This window comes from Notolepis coatsorum (assembly GCF_963971535.1).
Source record: "Notolepis coatsorum genome assembly, chromosome: 11".
Classification (NCBI taxonomy): Eukaryota; Metazoa; Chordata; class Actinopteri; order Aulopiformes; family Paralepididae; genus Notolepis; species Notolepis coatsorum.
Genome location: NC_140175.1, coordinates 56,632,276 through 56,650,518, shown reverse-complemented (window position 1 = coordinate 56,650,518; position 18,243 = coordinate 56,632,276). Strand labels below are relative to the sequence as shown.

Here is an 18,243-nt window from a genome sequence, read left to right as displayed (position 1 = left end):
ACTGCTGAATTGAGTTTTGGTTTGATCGGTTCAAACTAAAATGAACAAGGACAAAGTTTATGAAGTTAAAATGTATACTTGTCTTCATGAGTGAGTGAGTGAGTCTATGAGGTGTTTCGCATCTAAAAATATATACACATAAGATAAAAGATAACATGGTTTATTTTTGTCTGTCAATTATGGAAGGAACTACCAACACGCATGGAAAATGTCCTTGTAATAATTGTATTGCATGGGCAGCATGAGATTGAGTGCTGGTAGTTCTTTCTATTATTGTATTATTCAAGACTGTGCACCCGGTAAGAGACTGTTTAAAATAGTTTGAGTTGTGCTCGCACCCACCTTAATCTACAAATAACTTTTGTCTGTCAACATGAAGCCGCTACCATGAGTACGGACGCAGAGATGGCCGCTTATGGCAAGGCCTCCATTTACCTTCGTAAGCCAGAGGCTGAGAGGCTTGCGGCTCAGACCGCACCCTTTGATGCTAAGGCCGCTGCTTACGTGGCTGATAAGGAGGAGCTGTACCTCAAATGTACCATCCTGAAAAAAGATGGTGCCAAAGTCACTGTCAAAGTGCATGACACTCAGGAGGTAAAGTAGGCTGAAGTGTTTCATACAGAATTCAAATCAATACAACTTGCAGATGAGTCGGTAAACTGAAATTGTGTTTCTGTATTTCAGGAGAAAACTGTTAAGGAGGATGATGTTCACCCTATGAACCCTCCCAAGTATGACAAAATTGAGGACATGGCCATGATGACCCATCTCAATGAAGCCTCTGTGTTGTATAACCTCAAAGAGCGTTATGCCGCATGGATGATCTATGTAAGATATTCAAAAATATGAGTAAAAGGTGCAATATTAAATAATTACCTATAATAATGATAGCCTACTGTAACTTGTCCTGAATCTCTATTCCCCTTCAGACCTACTCTGGGCTGTTCTGTGCCACTGTGAACCCCTACAAGTGGCTCCCAGTGTACGACCAGGAGGTTGTAAATGCCTACAGAGGCAAGAAGCGTATGGAGGCCCCACCCCACATCTTCTCTGTCTCTGACAACGCCTTTCAGTTCATGCTTACTGGTATGTCCTGGTCATGAAAATCCTATGAATTATTATTTTTGGTTTGGTTAAACAGATAATAAATATGTATTTGCTTTACCTTTCACAGATAGGGAGAACCAATCTGTTCTTATCACGTAGGTTTCTCATATATTGTTCATAAAAAATATCAATATAATCAAAATGATTGAAATTAGTTTGTGAGTTTCTCTTTATTCAATTATCTATACACAGTGGAGAATCTGGTGCCGGAAAGACTGTGAACACCAAGCGTGTCATCCAGTACTTTGCCACAATTGCAGTGGGAGGTGGTGGAGAGAAGAAGAAAGAATCAAAGATCCAGGTAAAATACTGAGAGAATATACTGAAAATGGAAACCACAGACATTTGAACAAAGAGTGGACATTTACTGATATGATTGTTAAAATGTGAAAATGTAATTATAGGGGTCACTGGAGGATCAGATCATTGCAGCCAATCCCTTGCTGGAGAGTTATGGTAACGCAAAGACCGTGAGGAATGACAACTCCTCTCGCTTTGTAAGTTGAATATTTTCTTTTCTATAAAATATCACTTGGGCATTACTTGGTTATACAATAATAACACTGTTGTGTTCTTCTGAAAAGGGTAAATTCATCAGAATCCACTTCCTCCCAACTGGCAAACTGTCCAGTGCTGATATTGAAACATGTAAGTATAACATTCACAAAATTAAACAAGTGACATTATTAGTAGGCTAGATATTTATTATGACCAAACCTCATAGATCTGCTGGAGAAGTCCAGAGTGAGCTTCCAGCTTCCAGATGAGAGAGGCTACCACATCTTCTACCAGATGATGACCAACCACAAGCCTGAGCTGATTGGTGAGCTGAATAACTAATCTTAATTGTCAACAACAATGGTCCAAAATCATTTGACGGAAGCAGATCCAGTCTAACTTATTTGATTCTATGTGTTTCCACACCAGAAATGTGTCTCATCACCAGCAACCCCTATGACTTCCCCATGTGCAGTCAGGGTCATATCACTGTGGCCAGCATTGATGACAAAGTGGAGTTGGATGCCACTGATGTGAGTGATGTGTAGTAATCTACCTACAGATGTTCCAACTTATTATATTATTTTATATGTTTAAAATGTTAATTTAACAATAATTACATTACTATGCAGTTTTTCAAGTTGATAAGATGGTAAATGATAGAGACGTGTTACTTAGAATTAACCTGACCCGTCAGATGGTTTGTTACACAGAAGAACCATCTGGGAAGTACGTAGTAGCATGCATTTTCAAGTGTGAAAGCAAGTCAATACAGTGCATTAAAGCAACAGCAATGATCGCTTATCCACTTATCCAAAACATTTTAATTAAAAAACCTAGTTGGCCTGAAGGAAGCACTATGAAGCTAAAATTGACAAGGCCTTCATTTCCACACCACAATTCTAATTGACAAGAAACGTTGCTGACATATCCAGCTTTCCTTGCTCTACAAGTGTGTCTTTAACCCCCTAGTCCACAATCAAGCTCTTGGTAACTTTTCTGCATGTGGTTGACATTCTTATATATTTTTACTTTTACTTATTTCAACTTCTTTTCATACAGGATGCTATTGATGTTCTTGGCTTCACTGGTGAAGAGAAGAATTATATCTGGAAGCTGACTGGTGCTGTGCTTCACCATGGCAACATGAAGTTCAAGCAGAAGCAGCGTGAGGAGCAGGCTGAGCCTGATGGCACAGAGGGTGAGTATTAAAAGTAGGGATGTCCCGATCACGTTTTTTTGCTCCCGATCCGATCCCGATCATGTGATTTTGAGTATCTACCGATACCGATCTTTCCCGATCCGATCAACTTTATATATATATATATATATATATATATATATATATATATATATATATATATATATATATATATATATAAATATATATTTTTTTATCCCAATTTCTCACATTACATTCACCCTGAATGTTGACGTTATCCAGGTGAAAAGTTAACTTCATTCAAGCGAGGCATTGCAATCCTTGACATAAATCATTTGATGTATAATTAAATCAAAGGAAATGCGTTTGGGTCTGAGAGTGTGGCTGGTCTGCCGTTCTGCAGCTGGATACTATTGGTTTGTTTTGGCTAAATGCTTCTGCTCTGTGTGACAATAAATAAATTAATGATGATATGCAATTTAAAACCAAAACTAAGGCCTCAGTATGAGTTTAAGACGTGAACATGGTCATGTTTGTTGAATAAAAAATAAAAATCCAAATTTTTTATTATTATTTTTTGCCGATCCCGATCACGTGATCGGCCCCGATACCAATGATGTGATCGGATCGGGACATCCCTAATTAAAAGATATAGGTCCACTATTTTTCAAACCAGCTCTTCACAATTTCAATCTCGCACAATCTCATTGATAGCTTTAGTGTTCAGAGTCAGAGACATACCCCTCCACTGCAGCTTATCAGCAGGCTGAGTATTAAAACATAGGTTCACTATTTTTCAAACCAATGTTGTTTCCCATAATTTATAATCATGCATCGCAAAATCTCACTGATATATTTAGTGTTGAGAAACATACCCCTCCACTGCAGCTTCTCTGGACTTAACACAGTCAAATTGGGCTTTAGTTTTATAGTTTAGACCTTCAAAAACCATGATAAATCTAACATTTGAACTCACAGTATATGTTTACAGTATATGTTTGACTGAAACACAAACCATGCTTTCTATCAGGTTATATTGACTTAATATTGTAAATATGTTCCCTTGGCTACATCCACGCAAGAAGCAAACATTGTGCTCCTACATTTTTCTCCCCAAGAGGAAAAACTATAGTTTAATCAAAGGAAGGAAAAATGTACAAACCTTTTTGAATTAGCCATAACTCCAATGGAATACATACATACTCCAAGAGACAAGATACAAAATCACACTCTGTTAAGTCGAGGGAAAGTGTTCAGCCTGGTGATGATGAATAGGTTCCGATTGGGCATTTATTGGAGGATGCTGCTTACACCTCAAAAACATACATTCACAATCCATTGTGGTAATTCTTGTATCTTGTTTTAAAATAACAATATATGATCGTTTGAGCAAGTATCATGCAGAATTTCTGGAAGAAAACAGTTTCAGTGATAGAAATCCTGACTCTCAGACAGGCACATTATTTTGCCTTGGGCTCTGTTTTTGTTCAAGTATTATATTCCATCTTTGCTACAGTATGCTAGTGTGACTATGGCATCATGCTGTCTCTTTGCTATGCTGAACCCTATGCATCATGCTGTCTCTTTGCTATGCTGAACCCTAAGCATTATGCTGTCTCTTTGCTATGCTAGCGAAAATCTATGCCATTATGCTGTCTTTTTGCTATCCCTATGGCATTATTCTGTCTCTTGGCTATATGCTAGTGTAACTCTATGGCATTATTATGTCTCTTTACTATGCTAGCGAAACTCTATGGCATTATGCTGTCTCTTTTCTATGGTAGTGTAATTATGTCATTAATTTGTCTCTTTTCTATGCTAGTGTGACACTATGGCATGAATCGTGAATCCAATATTCCTGGATATTTCTCCTGAATGCGTTTATACACATTTTCAGAGGCTGACAAAATCGCCTACCTTTTGGGCCTGAACTCTGCTGACATGCTGAAGGGTCTGTGCTACCCCAAAGTGAAGGTCGGAAACGAGTATGTCACCAAGGGACAGACTGTGCCTCAGGTGAGCAAGATACATTACATCCTTCCCTGTCTATGTATTTCACACACAGGTCACAGCAAATATGTTGCTTCACATGTTCCTGTATACACTATTTCCAAAGCAACATTTTGGAGAGTGTGTGCAAGTGGCAGACTGGCAGCATTGGAGTGCTAATGTATGTAGATACATGCATTTTAATTCAATCAAATCACTTTTTTCAGGTAAATAACTCTGTTATGGCCCTGGCCAAGTCCATCTATGAGAGGATGTTCTTGTGGATGGTCATCCGTATCAACCAGCAACTGGACACCAAGATGCCAAGATCGTCTTACATTGGTGTGCTGGACATTGCTGGTTTTGAGATCTTTGATGTAAGTATGCATTTATAGCAATCTATGGACTACCTAATTTCATGGAAAGACATTTCCTCAAGTAATGTAGGAGATTAGGCTAATATATATTTTCCCCCACTGACAGTACAACAGCATGGAGCAGCTTTGCATCAACTTCACCAATGAGAAACTGCAACAGTTCTTCAACCACACCATGTTTGTTCTGGAGCAAGAGGAATACAAGAAGGAGGGTATTATCTGGGAGTTCATTGACTTCGGCATGGACTTGGCTGCCTGCATTGAGCTCATTGAGAAGGTACACCATAACGTTGTGACTTATTAAAATATTCCTTAGAATGCCACAAGGTGTGTCTAAATGATCTGTATATCTCTTTTCCACTTTTATAAAGCCCATGGGCATCTTCTCCATCCTTGAAGAGGAGTGCATGTTCCCCAAGGCTTCTGACACTAGCTTCAAGAACAAGCTGTATGACCAACATATGGGCAAGAACATAGCATTTGAGAAACCAAAACCCGGCAAGGGCAAGGCTGAGGCCCACTTCTCCATGGTCCACTATGCTGGAACTGTGGATTACAACGTCACTGGATGGCTGGACAAGAACAAGGATCCACTGAACGATTCGGTGATGCAGCTTTACCAGAAGTCTTCCGTTAAACTGCTGCCTGTACTGTATCCTGCTGTAGTTGAAGGTACGTCATTATGAGAAATGTACTTTTAAGTGTGATTATTAAAATGTGTACTTTGGTCTAAGAGACAATTATCTCAACTTCTAAGTATCCTCTGTGTCATACAACATGTATTTTCAATACTATCAATTAAATTACATTGTCCAACAACCAGCATAATTCGATTTAGATAATAATGTTGAATCTATAAACTGATGATGTATTATCAAATTAATAGAGACTGGTGGCGCAAAGAAGGGAGGCAAGAAGAAGGGTGGCTCCATGCAGACTGTGTCCTCCCAGTTCAGGGTAAGATGTAACAACAACACTATGTGACTTTTTGGAATTAAATACAAATAATTGCTTTTCATGAATAATATTTGGTTTTGATATGTATCTACAGGAGAACTTGGGCAAGCTGATGACCAACTTGAGGGCCACCCATCCTCACTTTGTGCGTTGCCTGATTCCCAATGAGTCTAAGACTCCAGGTACACTAACAGTTAACATAATGTTTGTGTCTTATTATGATGTGCTTTAGTGATTTAGTGTAGTGTAATGGTAATGAGTCATTACATTGACGTAATAATCATGAAAAAACCTTCTCTGTAGGTCTGATGCAGAACTTCCTGGTTATCCACCAGCTGAGGTGTAATGGTGTACTGGAGGGTATCAGAATCTGCAGAAAGGGATTCCCTAGCAGAATTATCTATGCTGACTTCAAGCAGAGGTATCCATTAACTCTCAACAAACTTTGAAACTTACAACTACTACCTAAGTGCTGAACATGACCATGAACTCTTTCACAAAAGGTACAAAATACTGAATGCCAGTGTCATCCCTGATGGTCAGTTTATGGACAACAAGAAGGCCTCTGAGAAGCTGCTTGGTTCAATTGATGTGGAACACGAAGACTACAAGTTTGGGCACACCAAGGTAAATAAAATACAAAATGTTGATTAACTTCATTTGATAGCATGGCCTGAGATAAGTCTCAATACTGACTGTACTGAGGGTGTCCAGTATAACCTAATAACCAGATAATTACATATAATTTATTTTCTTAATATATAAAACAAATTGTCATATTTACATGCCGAATCCAATTAGACTAAGACATATCTGAGTCCGGTACAGCCCTAGTAAATGGACTGCAATTATATAGCGATTTTATCCAAAGTGCTTTACAATTTATGCCTCATATTCATCCATGCACTCACATTCACACACCGATGGCAGAGGCAACCATCCGTTTATTGGGAGCTGGGGGTTAAGTGTCTTGCTCAAGGACCTTCTGATTACCAGACAACCTCTCTACCTCCTGATCCACTGTCACCCCTGTTAATGCGCCATAAGGCAAGGTCATGTGAAGATTTTGTTGACACACAAACCTCCCCCATATTATGTAACTAGACCAAGGGCAATCACACCAGGTTTGTTTAGTCCAGTTGAATGGAATGCTGGATAATTTACCCCCTTGATTCATTTGGGTTTGTGTGAACACCGGAATCGAACTTGGGCACAAACAACCACATCTTGGTCCACCTGTTTGAGGTGGTCTCAGTCTGCTTCCAAGGGAACCCTGGAGTGGTTTGTTTGATGTGTGAAAACAATCTGAAAAACTGAGCATTTGGTGATTGGACAGTTTTCCATTTATTTCCAAATATACACTTTTTCATAATCACAATGCTATTATTTCCGCTGTGAAGTCAAAATAGCCATATAATGGGGCGCCCGAGTGTCGAACCATGTAATGCGCTGCGTCGAAACACGGCCGATTCCCGGACCCGGCGTTCTTTGCCGAATGTCTTCCCCTGATCTGCCTCCCATTCTTCCCCTCTCTCTCTCTCTCTCTCTCTCTCTCTCTCTCTCTCTCTCTCTCTCTCTCTCTCTCTCTCTCTCTCTCTCTCTCTCTCTCTCTCTCTCTCTCTCTCTCTCTCTCTCTCTCTCTCTCTCTCTCTCGCTCTCTCTCTCTCTCTCTCTCTCTCTCTCTCTCTCTCTCTCTCTCTCTCTCTCTCTCTCTCTCTCTCGCTCTCTCTCTCGCTCTCTCTCTACCGGACTGGTAGTAAAAACCAACAAAATCTACCAAACAAATTAAAAATAGCCATATAATGTTGTGATACTAAACAAACCTTGCATGCATAATTCAGATCACAGTAGTGTATAAGTAATCACCAAAAGAAAAGATCAATTGGAAAACAAAGTAGCTCAGAACTGTGCACGATCTGGGCGAGCCAAAGCAGAGATCACAATATTATATAGGTTCATTAGCATTCAAAATTATGTCCAATGTTTGTTTTTTAATTGCCAATATGAAACAAAAGCAAACATTTTCTTTTAAATAAACGTATGTGTGAAAGCGACCTAAGTTTGGATTCTCTTATGTTTGATTTTGACATTGTTGCAGATGAATATGAAGTGAATGGCATATAGTAGGTAGGGGAATTAATCGCATGATAACTGTTTCAGTGATAATGTCATCTATGAAAATCCATGTCTCAGTTTTATAAATGATCCCTTAGTAAAAACCACCAAAGTCATATATGAATATGTCATTCATCTTATTCAGGTGTTCTTCAAAGCTGGTCTGCTGGGTGTCCTTGAGGAGATGAGAGATGAGAAGCTGGCTAGTCTGGTCAGAATGACTCAGTCTCTTTGCCGTGGTTTCCTCATGAGGAGGGAGTTTGTGAAGATGACAGCGAGAAGGCACGTTGAAAACAGCCACATTCTAAATACATTGTTAAAAAACATGCACAAATTAATTTATTATATAACAGCAACTTTATTTTCACAGGGAAGCTATTTATACTATCCAATACAACGTCCGCTCATTCATGAATGTCAAACACTGGCCATGGATGAAGGTTTACTACAAGATCAAGCCTCTTCTTGTCTCTGCTGAGACTGAGAAGGAGCTGGCTAACATGAAGGAGAACTATGAGAAGATGACGACAGACCTGGCCACTGCTCTGGCTAAGAAGAAGGAGCTGGAGATGAAGATGGTGTCTATTCTCCAAGAGAAGAATGATCTGTCGCTGCTAGCGGCATCTGTAAGTAGACTTCAACTGTCTAGAAACTGTTGATGTAAATTATAAACTGTCTTGCTGTTTTTGTCATATAGAGAATAATATTATCATTTGTATTGTGCCCTAGGAATCAGATAATCTGTCAGATGCTGAGGAGAGATGTGAGGGACTTATCAAGAGTAAGATCCAGCTTGAGGCCAAACTCAAAGAGACAACTGAGAGACTGGAAGATGAGGAGGAAATGAATGGTGAGCTGACTGCCAAGAAGAGGAAACTGGAGGATGAATGCTCTGAGCTCAAGAAGGACATTGATGACCTGGAGCTCACCTTGGCCAAAGTGGAGAAGGAGAAACATGCCACTGAGAATAAGGTTAACAAGTATTCTCTCTAGCTAAATGATCAAACAATAACAAGATGATCATTCATTATTGATAACATGATTTGTTTTCCTTATTCAGGTGAAGAACCTGACTGAGGAGATGGCCGCTCAGGATGAGAGTGTTGCTAAGCTGACAAAGGAGAAGAAAGCCCTCCAAGAGGCACATCAGCAGACTCTTGATGACCTGCAGGCAGAGGAAGACAAAGTCAACACTCTGACCAAGGCCAAGACCAAGCTTGAGCAGCAAGTGGATGATGTGAGTTATGAGTTCTATACAAATGTTGAAGAAAACAAGCAGGAAATTTGAGATGAGCTGTGACCAATTTGTCATCAGGAATTGTTACATTTCCAGTTTATTGCTGCCTGGAAATGCATTTCACACAAACCTTTGGACATCTCTTTACTATCATGGAGCAAGCATGTGTGTCAAGTGTGGTGTCACTACCTGTTTACAGTGCCTTTTTTCAAATTTGATTAGGAGTAGCCATCATACAGAAAGACAGACACTTTCAGAAATACACATTTCAAGAAGCTGTGCTCTAGATGCCACACAGCAAGCATTGTGAGAATCAGGTGAATAGTCAGACTTGGAGGAGTGGTGGAAAGATTCTAAATGGCAGAAAATGCAATATGGCAGACATGGGTCGTCCTACTGGTGAAGTTGTAGAAAAGGGATACAGTAGATTGGATGAGCACAAAGTCTAGTGTCAATCATATTTACGGTGTTTATCTTTGAATGTTTGGCAACGATCTGATCAACTGGCATGAAATGTGATGTGATGTGTTGACACACCCAATATCTATCATTATGTCTTGGCAAACTAGTTATTAACATTTTGGGACGGTTCAACCGATAGACAAACTTATACTAGCTGCTTGGTTGCATCTAAAAATCATATTGTTGATCAATTTATAAACTTAAATTCACAGCTTGAAGGTTCTTTGGAGCAAGAGAAGAAGCTCCGCATGGACCTTGAGAGAACCAAGAGGAAGCTTGAAGGTGACCTGAAACTGGCTCAAGAATCCATCATGGATCTGGAGAATGATAAGCAGCAGTCTGACGAGAAGATCAAGAAGTAATATAGATTGGGTTTCACTTACTGTATATTTTCTCATGCATGACATAATATACCGTGTGTGAAGATGAGGTACTGTAGATACACTCAGATATATGACTATACTGTTTTTTCTTATGAATCTTATAGGAAGGACTTTGAAACTGCCCAGCTGCTTAGCAAGATTGAGGATGAGCAGTCCCTGGGTGCTCAGCTTCAGAAGAAGATCAAGGAGCTGCAGGTGAGTACGATTATATTTTACCTCTTTCGTACAACGTATTCGCCAAACATTAGATTCTGATTGGCTGAGAGTATGGCATTTATTCATTGAATCCACCAAAGTAGTGCCAATAAGTCGTTTCGGTTCTGAATCAATTCCGAAATGTACAACACAACTGATTACTATTGATTTTCAATTGTAATTTACTTGCAATGACACTCAGTAGCAAGAGAGAGCCACAATCTGAGGCTAGGCAAGATACAAGATTTATTATTGCGAGTGTTGGTACTAATCATTTTGTTATGATGTGGTAGCTATGTCCCAGTCCAAAACCACCAAGGCAAAATGTGTAGTTGTTTGCTGGAACATTATCAGTAAATAATGATTCCATTGCATAGGAATCTAATGTTTATGAATAATTGTGTTCCATGCATTAGTTAGATCTTCAGGTATTGCCAGGAAAACAGAGATATCACTAGCTAAATGATTTTATTTTCAAAAGTTAAAAAGTCCATATTTTCCAGGTTTTTGTGGAAATTATATTATTTGATCGTAATCGGTTGTATGAAAAATTTACTTGGGCCGAGGAGTTACAATTTAAATGCCCTTTGTGCAGAGTGTAATGAGTGACACCTCTGTGTTGTGACATTAAAGAGTGCTATACACCTGGCGGCTCCTTCATTTTCATTCAATGAACCTATTGTCAAACTTATGATTTGCAATCACTCATCATATACATTTTAAATAATTTAAAGGCCCGTATTGAAGAGCTGGAGGAGGAGATTGAGGCTGAACGTGCTGCTCGTGCCAAGGTTGAGAAGCAGAGAGCTGACCTCTCCAGGGAACTGGAGGAGATCAGCTGGAGGAGATCAGTGAGAGGCTTGAGGAGGCTGGTGGAGCCACTGCTTCTCAGATTGAGATGAACAAGAAGCGTGAGGCTGAGTTCCAGAAGCTGCGTCGTGACCTTGAGGAGTCCACCCTCCAGCATGAAGCCACCGCATCTGCTCTCCGCAAGAAGCAGGCTGACAGTGTTGCAGAGCTGGGAGAGCAAATCGATAACCTCCAGCGTGTCAAGCAGAAGCTGGAGAAGGAGAAGAGTGAATACAAGATGGAGATTGATGACCTCTCCAGCAACATGGAAGCTGTTGCTAAGGCCAAGGTATACTAATCTACACAGTACATATACATTCATGTGTAGAACACATGTCTGAAAAAATTATACAACCCATTCAATGTGATTAACAGGGAAATCTAGAGAAGATGAGTCGCACCCTTGAGGACCAACTTAGTGAACTGAAGGCCAAAAGCGATGAGAATGTGCGCCAGATAAATGATATCGGCGGTCAGAGAGCAAGACTTCTAACTGAGAATGGTGAGTTGTTTTTTTTTACTCTAGCATTTTCTTCTTTTACTCTAACGTATCTAAAATAAAAAAAAATTCAAAATCAGGTGAGTTTGGTCGTCAGCTTGAGGAGAAAGAAGCCCTAGTCTCCCAGCTGACCAGAGGCAAGCAGGCCTTCACTCAGCAGATTGATGAGCTGAAGAGGCAGGTTGAGGAGGAGGTTAAGGTGAGGAGAATCTTCTTAAAAAGGTATGACAGATCTTTTTCTTTAAATTATTGTTGTCTCTAATTAAATTGTACTTATTTCAATAACCTTTTTAGGCTAAGAATGCCCTTGCCCATGGTGTTCAATCAGCCCGCCATGACTGTGATCTTCTGAGGGAGCAGTTTGAGGAGGAGCAGGAGGCCAAGGCTGAGTTGCAGCGTGGAATGTCCAAGGCCAACAGTGAGGTAGCCCAGTGGAGGGCCAAGTATGAAACTGATGCTGTCCAGCGCACAGAGGAGCTTGAGGAGGCAAAGTAAGTCAATGTTGTTATTTTTTACTGTACATCGCAACAAACATAGTTAATTACATTTCATAACATTGTTACATTTAATAACTGTTCACCAGGAAAAAGCTGGCCCAGCGCCTTCAAGAGGCTGAGGAGCAGATTGAGGCTGTGAACTCTAAGTGTGCCTCTCTTGAGAAGACCAAACAGAGACTCCAGGGTGAGGTGGAGGACCTCATGATTGATGTGGAGAGGGCCAATGGTCTGGCTGCCAACCTTGACAAGAAGCAGAGGAACTTTGACAAGGTACATTGATATTCATTACTTTAACTAAGGACATGTATTGAGAATTTTAGCCTCCAAATACTACATTTACATTTACATTTCTCTAAATTACTTTGCAGGTCCTGGCTGAGTGGAAGCAGAAGTTCGAGGAGGGCCAGGCAGAGCTGGAGGGAGCTCAGAAAGAGGCTCGTTCTCTCAGCACTGAGGTATTCAAGATTAAGAACTCTTATGAGGAGGCCCTGGATCAGCTGGAGACCCTGAAACGCGAGAACAAGAACCTGCAGCGTGAGTCCATTAAGAAAAATAACTGTTACTTAATACCATGATAGATGTAGATGAACACACTAGCTAGGAAAGCTGCAATGTAGTGTTTCTAATCCCTGTTTTGTGGTATCTACAGAGGAGATATCAGACCTGACTGAACAGATTGGTGAGACTGGAAAGAGCATCCATGAGCTGGAGAAAGCCAAGAAGACAGTGGAAACTGAGAAATCAGAGATGCAGACAGCTCTTGAGGAAGCTGAGGTAAATATTATCTTAGCTATCTCTACATTATAATGTTATTTTGTTTGTAAATTTTGTTTTTACAGTTAATCAAATAATATATATATATATATATATATATATATATATATATATATATATATATATATATATATATATATATATATATATATATATATATATATATATATATATATATATATATTTCCATTACATTCGAAAGTGAACCAGGACTATATATTGGATGTATATTTTTAGGGAACTCTGGAACATGAAGAGTCCAAGATTCTGCGTGTCCAGCTGGAGCTCAACCAGATTAAGGGTGAGGTTGACAGGAAGCTGGCAGAAAAGGATGAGGAGATGGAGCAGATCAAGAGGAACAGCCAGAGGGTGATTGACTCCATGCAGGGCACTCTGGATTCTGAGGTCAGGAGCAGAAATGATGCCCTGAGAATCAAGAAGAAGATGGAGGGAGACCTGAATGAGATGGAGATCCAGCTGAGTCATGCCAACCGCCAGGCTGCTGAGGCCCAGAAGTCACTGAGGAATGTTCAGGGACAGCTCAAGGTACTGAATTAGGAACCTTTGTATTACGCTGTCACAGTATAGTCCTCTATATGCATTTTTTTTTTTTATTACAATATTTTTATTGGGTTTTACAGTACACAAGTCAGGTTTTCATTGCCATCAATAATTTTTAGTTCCTTTTATCCACAAGTGTACACAAGTATACCCACATATCCCCTCCCCCTCCCCTTTTCTCTCTCTTAGCATCTTTAAGTCCACTTTTACTGAAATAATACATACATTCAATGGTACCTCCAGTAAGATAACTTGTACATAGATCAAAATAAGTGAAAAAAAGAAATTACATCTTTACAACACATTCAATGGCGTGCCTCAGCTCTTCCCCGGGGTCAACTGACCACGGGAGAGAGCGGGGGGACTCATCCTATAGAAGCCCTCCTATATCTTCCTTTCTCAGATATTCATTAAATGGTTTCCATATATCCTCATAAACCTCTATATGCTAATTAATCTGTTATACAAAATATGAAAGGTTTATATGTATGTCATATTCTTAACTCATTGACTGCCACGCTGTTTTTCCATCTTTACTCCCTGGCGCCAGTGTTATTGAAAATGTTCACTATGTTTGCGGACCCATCGTATATTCTATATTATAGCTAAGGAGACAATAGTATGGTTCATTTGACAGGCACTATTTATACTCCAACAGGGATGAAACAGTTTATTTCTACATACCTTTGTTTGTGCGCTATACCATGCTAAAAATCTCCCCGTTTCACAATAATCCAGGCTGGTTTTCTAGATTGTGAGATATAGAGTGTCTTGTGGCTGCTCGCCTGAAACCTATATTATTGCCAGGTCAACGGTAAACATGACCATGTTTCTTCACAAAGCCATCGGGGGGGGGGGGGGGGGGGCGATCATTACAAGAGCATGTTTTATGATGGGTTCGACAAAATAGACGTAAAATAGACCTTACTTTTATCAGCAGGTACACGACCATATGTTCCTTCACAAAGCCATCGCGGGGGGGGGGGGGGGGGGGGGGTAGTGGGTAGTTTTCCGACCTAAAATAGACGTTACCTTTGTCAGAAGGTACTCCACTCTCGCTCCAAGTGTCTTGAATCAGAACAGGATCAATACATATAACGTTAGGTGGCCCTCATCCGTTGTCTTCTTCTACTAGTCTGCTCAGGCCAGACTATACCACAGAGCCGAATAGGTTTCCTCATCGGCCAGTTTGACTATAGTATTTTTATGATTTACCAGAAGTGCTGAGTCCAACATAGTCTGGTGGAATCGCACCTTATCACCCATAATCATCATCCATATAATCCGTTTAGTCTTCTTCATAATATCCAATAGTTCGCTCTAGGCGATCGCCATTGTCGAACGTTAGATTTCTGTAGTTTGCTCAGTGCTGCCATGCCACTGATGGGAGTGCACTAGTGATCCCTAGTGATTTGGTTGTGTTTAGCCCATGCAGTTCATAAGATAGGCGATACGGCCACCTGTTGGGATTCAATCGTCATTGCAGGTCCCAGCCACACTCACAAAGGCCTGCACAGTTGTTTAGAATAATAAACTAGAAAAAATTAAAAAGGAACAAAAAATGAGATTTTTATGTTTATTTTTGTATTACTGTTGATGTCACCCACTTGCATGAGATATTGTAAATTAAGCTCCAATTCCATGGCTGCCTGGAGCTGAAAGACATGTATGGCATACCCTTAATTGTAGCCACATTCTGACCTTTTGTGATAATTTCAGTCACCTATGTCTTTTAACATTAGGATGCTCAACTGCACCTTGATGATGCTCTCAGAGCACAGGAAGACCTGAAGGAGCAGGCTGGCATGGTTGACCGTAGAAATGGACTCATGGTGGCTGAGATCGAGGAGCTGAGAGCTGGTTTGGAGCAGACAGAAAGAGGCCGCAAAGTGGCTGAGCAGGAACTGGTGGATGCCAGTGAGCGTCTTGGACTGCTGCACTCTCAGGTAAACAAACAACATTATCTGATCATTTGTTTTTAGGCATGTGTTTATTTGAGTTATGTGTGAGCCATCCTTGAAACTCTTATCTGTATAATGTTTTTCTTTTAGAACACCAGCCTTCTGAACACCAAGAAGAAGATTGAGACTGACCTGGTCCAAGTCCAGGGTGAAGTAGATGACAGTGTTCAGGAAGCCAGGAATGCAGAGGAGAAGGCCAAGAAGGCCATCACTGATGTGGGTTTACATTTCATATGAGTTTCTTTATGACCAAGAAGGCCATCATTGATGTGGGTTTACATGTCATATGATAGTTTATTTATGGCCAAGAAGGTCATCACTGATGAGTGGGTTTCTTCATGTCATTTCAGTCAACAATGTAACATTTTCTCATGACATTTCTAGTGAATACAAATTATTTATCTCATAGGCTGCCATGATGGCTGAGGAGCTGAAGAAGGAGCAGGACACAAGCTCTCACCTGGAGAGGATGAAGAAGAACCTGGAAGTCACAGTCAAGGACCTGCAGCACCGCCTGGATGAGGCTGAGAATCTGGCCATGAAGGGGGGCAAGAAGCAGCTCCAGAAACTGGAATCCAGGGTAAGAGAAAATAATAGCCACATGTCAAGATATATATTGTTGAACTAACTAAAGTGGATTCTTAATATTTGATTAAATTCTGAAGGTGCGTGAGCTGGAAGGAGAGGTTGAGGCTGAGCAAAGACGTGGAGTAGATGCTGTTAAAGGTGTCCGCAAATACGAGAGGAGAGTGAAGGAACTCACCTACCAGGTATGTCATGTTCACATGCATGACAACTTGGTCATCATTAGTGTTTCTTTTGACTGAAGGAAAATATTGAACGATTGCTACCTCATTTAGCTGATTCATTTGAATTCCTTGCTTCCATTAGACTGAGGAGGACAAGAAGAATGTTGCCAGGCTGCAGGATCTGGTCGACAAGCTGCAGCTCAAGGTTAAGACCTACAAGAGGACGGCTGAGGAAGCGGTATGTTGTTTTAAGTCAAAATGCTCTACTTGTCTTTCTTCATGCTTTTCATTCTACTCTTAGTATTCCTAAGTAATACTGATCTATGAAACGTCCACAGGAGGAGCAGGCCAATGGTCACCTGTCCAAGTGCAGGAAGGTTCAGAATGAGCTGGAGGAGGCTGAGGAGCGTGCTGACATTGCTGAGACCCAGGTCAACAAGCTGAGAGCTAAGACCCGTGACTCTGGCAAGGTAAATGAATGAATATGAATGAATGAATGAATGAATGAATGAATGAATGAATGAATGAATGAATGAATGAATGAATGAATGAATGAATGAATGAATGAATGAATGAATGAATGAATGAATGAATGAATGAAATGGTGAATATGTCATCTGTGAACATTCAGTGAATTTTAAGTTTGATAAGACTCAAAACCTTCCATTGGATATTGTCTCAATATCTTTATCTTTTACAGGGAAAAGAAGCTGCTGAATAAGCCTCCTAATCTGGAAAATTGAAAACATGTTATATATTGTACAGTAATATGACAACATTATCTACTGTATTTCAATAAATGTTGCTTCAAAATGATTTTGTTTATCCTTTGTTTCATTACCATGTCCAAACTAGTGTTAATTTCGTCAGCTATTTTTCACTTTTGTTTTAGGCTTAGTCATGTGTCAAATGGGGAACATGTCTATGTTCCCCGGGTTCTATGTTCCCCACTGGCGATAAAAAGGGTCCTATGTTCCCCGGGTTCTATGTTCCCCGCTCCCGAAAAAAGCGACCAAGTTGTGTGAGGGCCGACCATGTTAGCTTGCTTCATTCTCTGTCATCACGGTAGTGTTCTCAAACGTACATTTCACGACAAAAAAAAGGTCTTATGTTCCCCGCTACTCCCGAAAAAGCGACAGAGTTGTGTGAGGGTGTAGATCGATGGTGCAACAGATTCGCACGTAGGCCTATCAAGGATAATATGTTCAATATCAGTGATGGGCAGTAGCTAGCTACAAGTAGCGACGCTACATAGCTTAACTACAATTCTCAGTAGCGTGCTGGTAGCGTCGCTACTTTTTAACCAGGGTAGCGATCTCTGTAGCGGAGCTATTTTTAGAACGAAGTAGTGACGTAGCGACGAGAAACGTTACACGTTACTTTTGGGAGAAACAGTCTAGACTAGAAGATCTCAGATCTGCAAGGAGAAAAAAAACTCCCCGTAAAAAACCCACTATGATTGGTTGGTTGGTTTAGATATGAGTATGACGACTCACGATTGGGTATGGTAGGCCAAAACATTACGGGTAGGCCAATCAGAGGCAGGATAGGGCGGGACTCCAGCCGCAAAGCAGGAAGTGAAAATCAAAACACAGAGGTATTGAATGAATGCAATTTAACGGATTACATGAACCAGTCCGCGCAAAATGGCAGAGGGGTTCGATGGCATTGATGAAGATGATGATGTCAATAACAACAATGACTCTCCATGGCCCTATCTGGGACACATTTATGAGTTTGACTGAAAAAACGGCTAAAACATATTTTGCTCTCTCAACACGTCCAGCACTAACTTGAGAACACATTCAGGTGAGCTGATGAAAATCAACTGTTCCCAAACAGCACACAAGTCAGTACACTTTTTGTCAACA

The 18,243-nt window shown here is 40.4% G+C and overlaps 1 pseudogene across 1 annotated transcript; it reads left to right on the top strand.

Moving 5' to 3' along the window:
* The first annotated feature begins 387 nt into the window (after positions 1-387).
* LOC311236672 (myosin-4-like) lies at positions 388-17,093 on the top strand (annotated as a pseudogene). The gene is made up of 39 exons: positions 388-594; positions 685-828; positions 930-1,086; positions 1,175-1,202; positions 1,300-1,408; positions 1,512-1,604; positions 1,692-1,755; positions 1,832-1,930; positions 2,035-2,138; positions 2,668-2,806; positions 4,665-4,783; positions 4,984-5,133; positions 5,240-5,410; positions 5,505-5,805; positions 6,020-6,090; positions 6,185-6,272; positions 6,394-6,511; positions 6,594-6,717; positions 8,351-8,487; positions 8,576-8,831; positions 8,935-9,177; positions 9,266-9,442; positions 10,117-10,262; positions 10,392-10,482; positions 11,217-11,620; positions 11,707-11,833; positions 11,911-12,029; positions 12,125-12,321; positions 12,414-12,597; positions 12,696-12,861; positions 12,977-13,101; positions 13,339-13,647; positions 15,405-15,608; positions 15,714-15,839; positions 16,033-16,203; positions 16,289-16,393; positions 16,515-16,610; positions 16,711-16,842; positions 17,073-17,093. The product of its transcript is annotated as a myosin-4-like (transcript).
* The last annotated feature ends 1,150 nt before the right edge of the window (positions 17,094-18,243 follow it).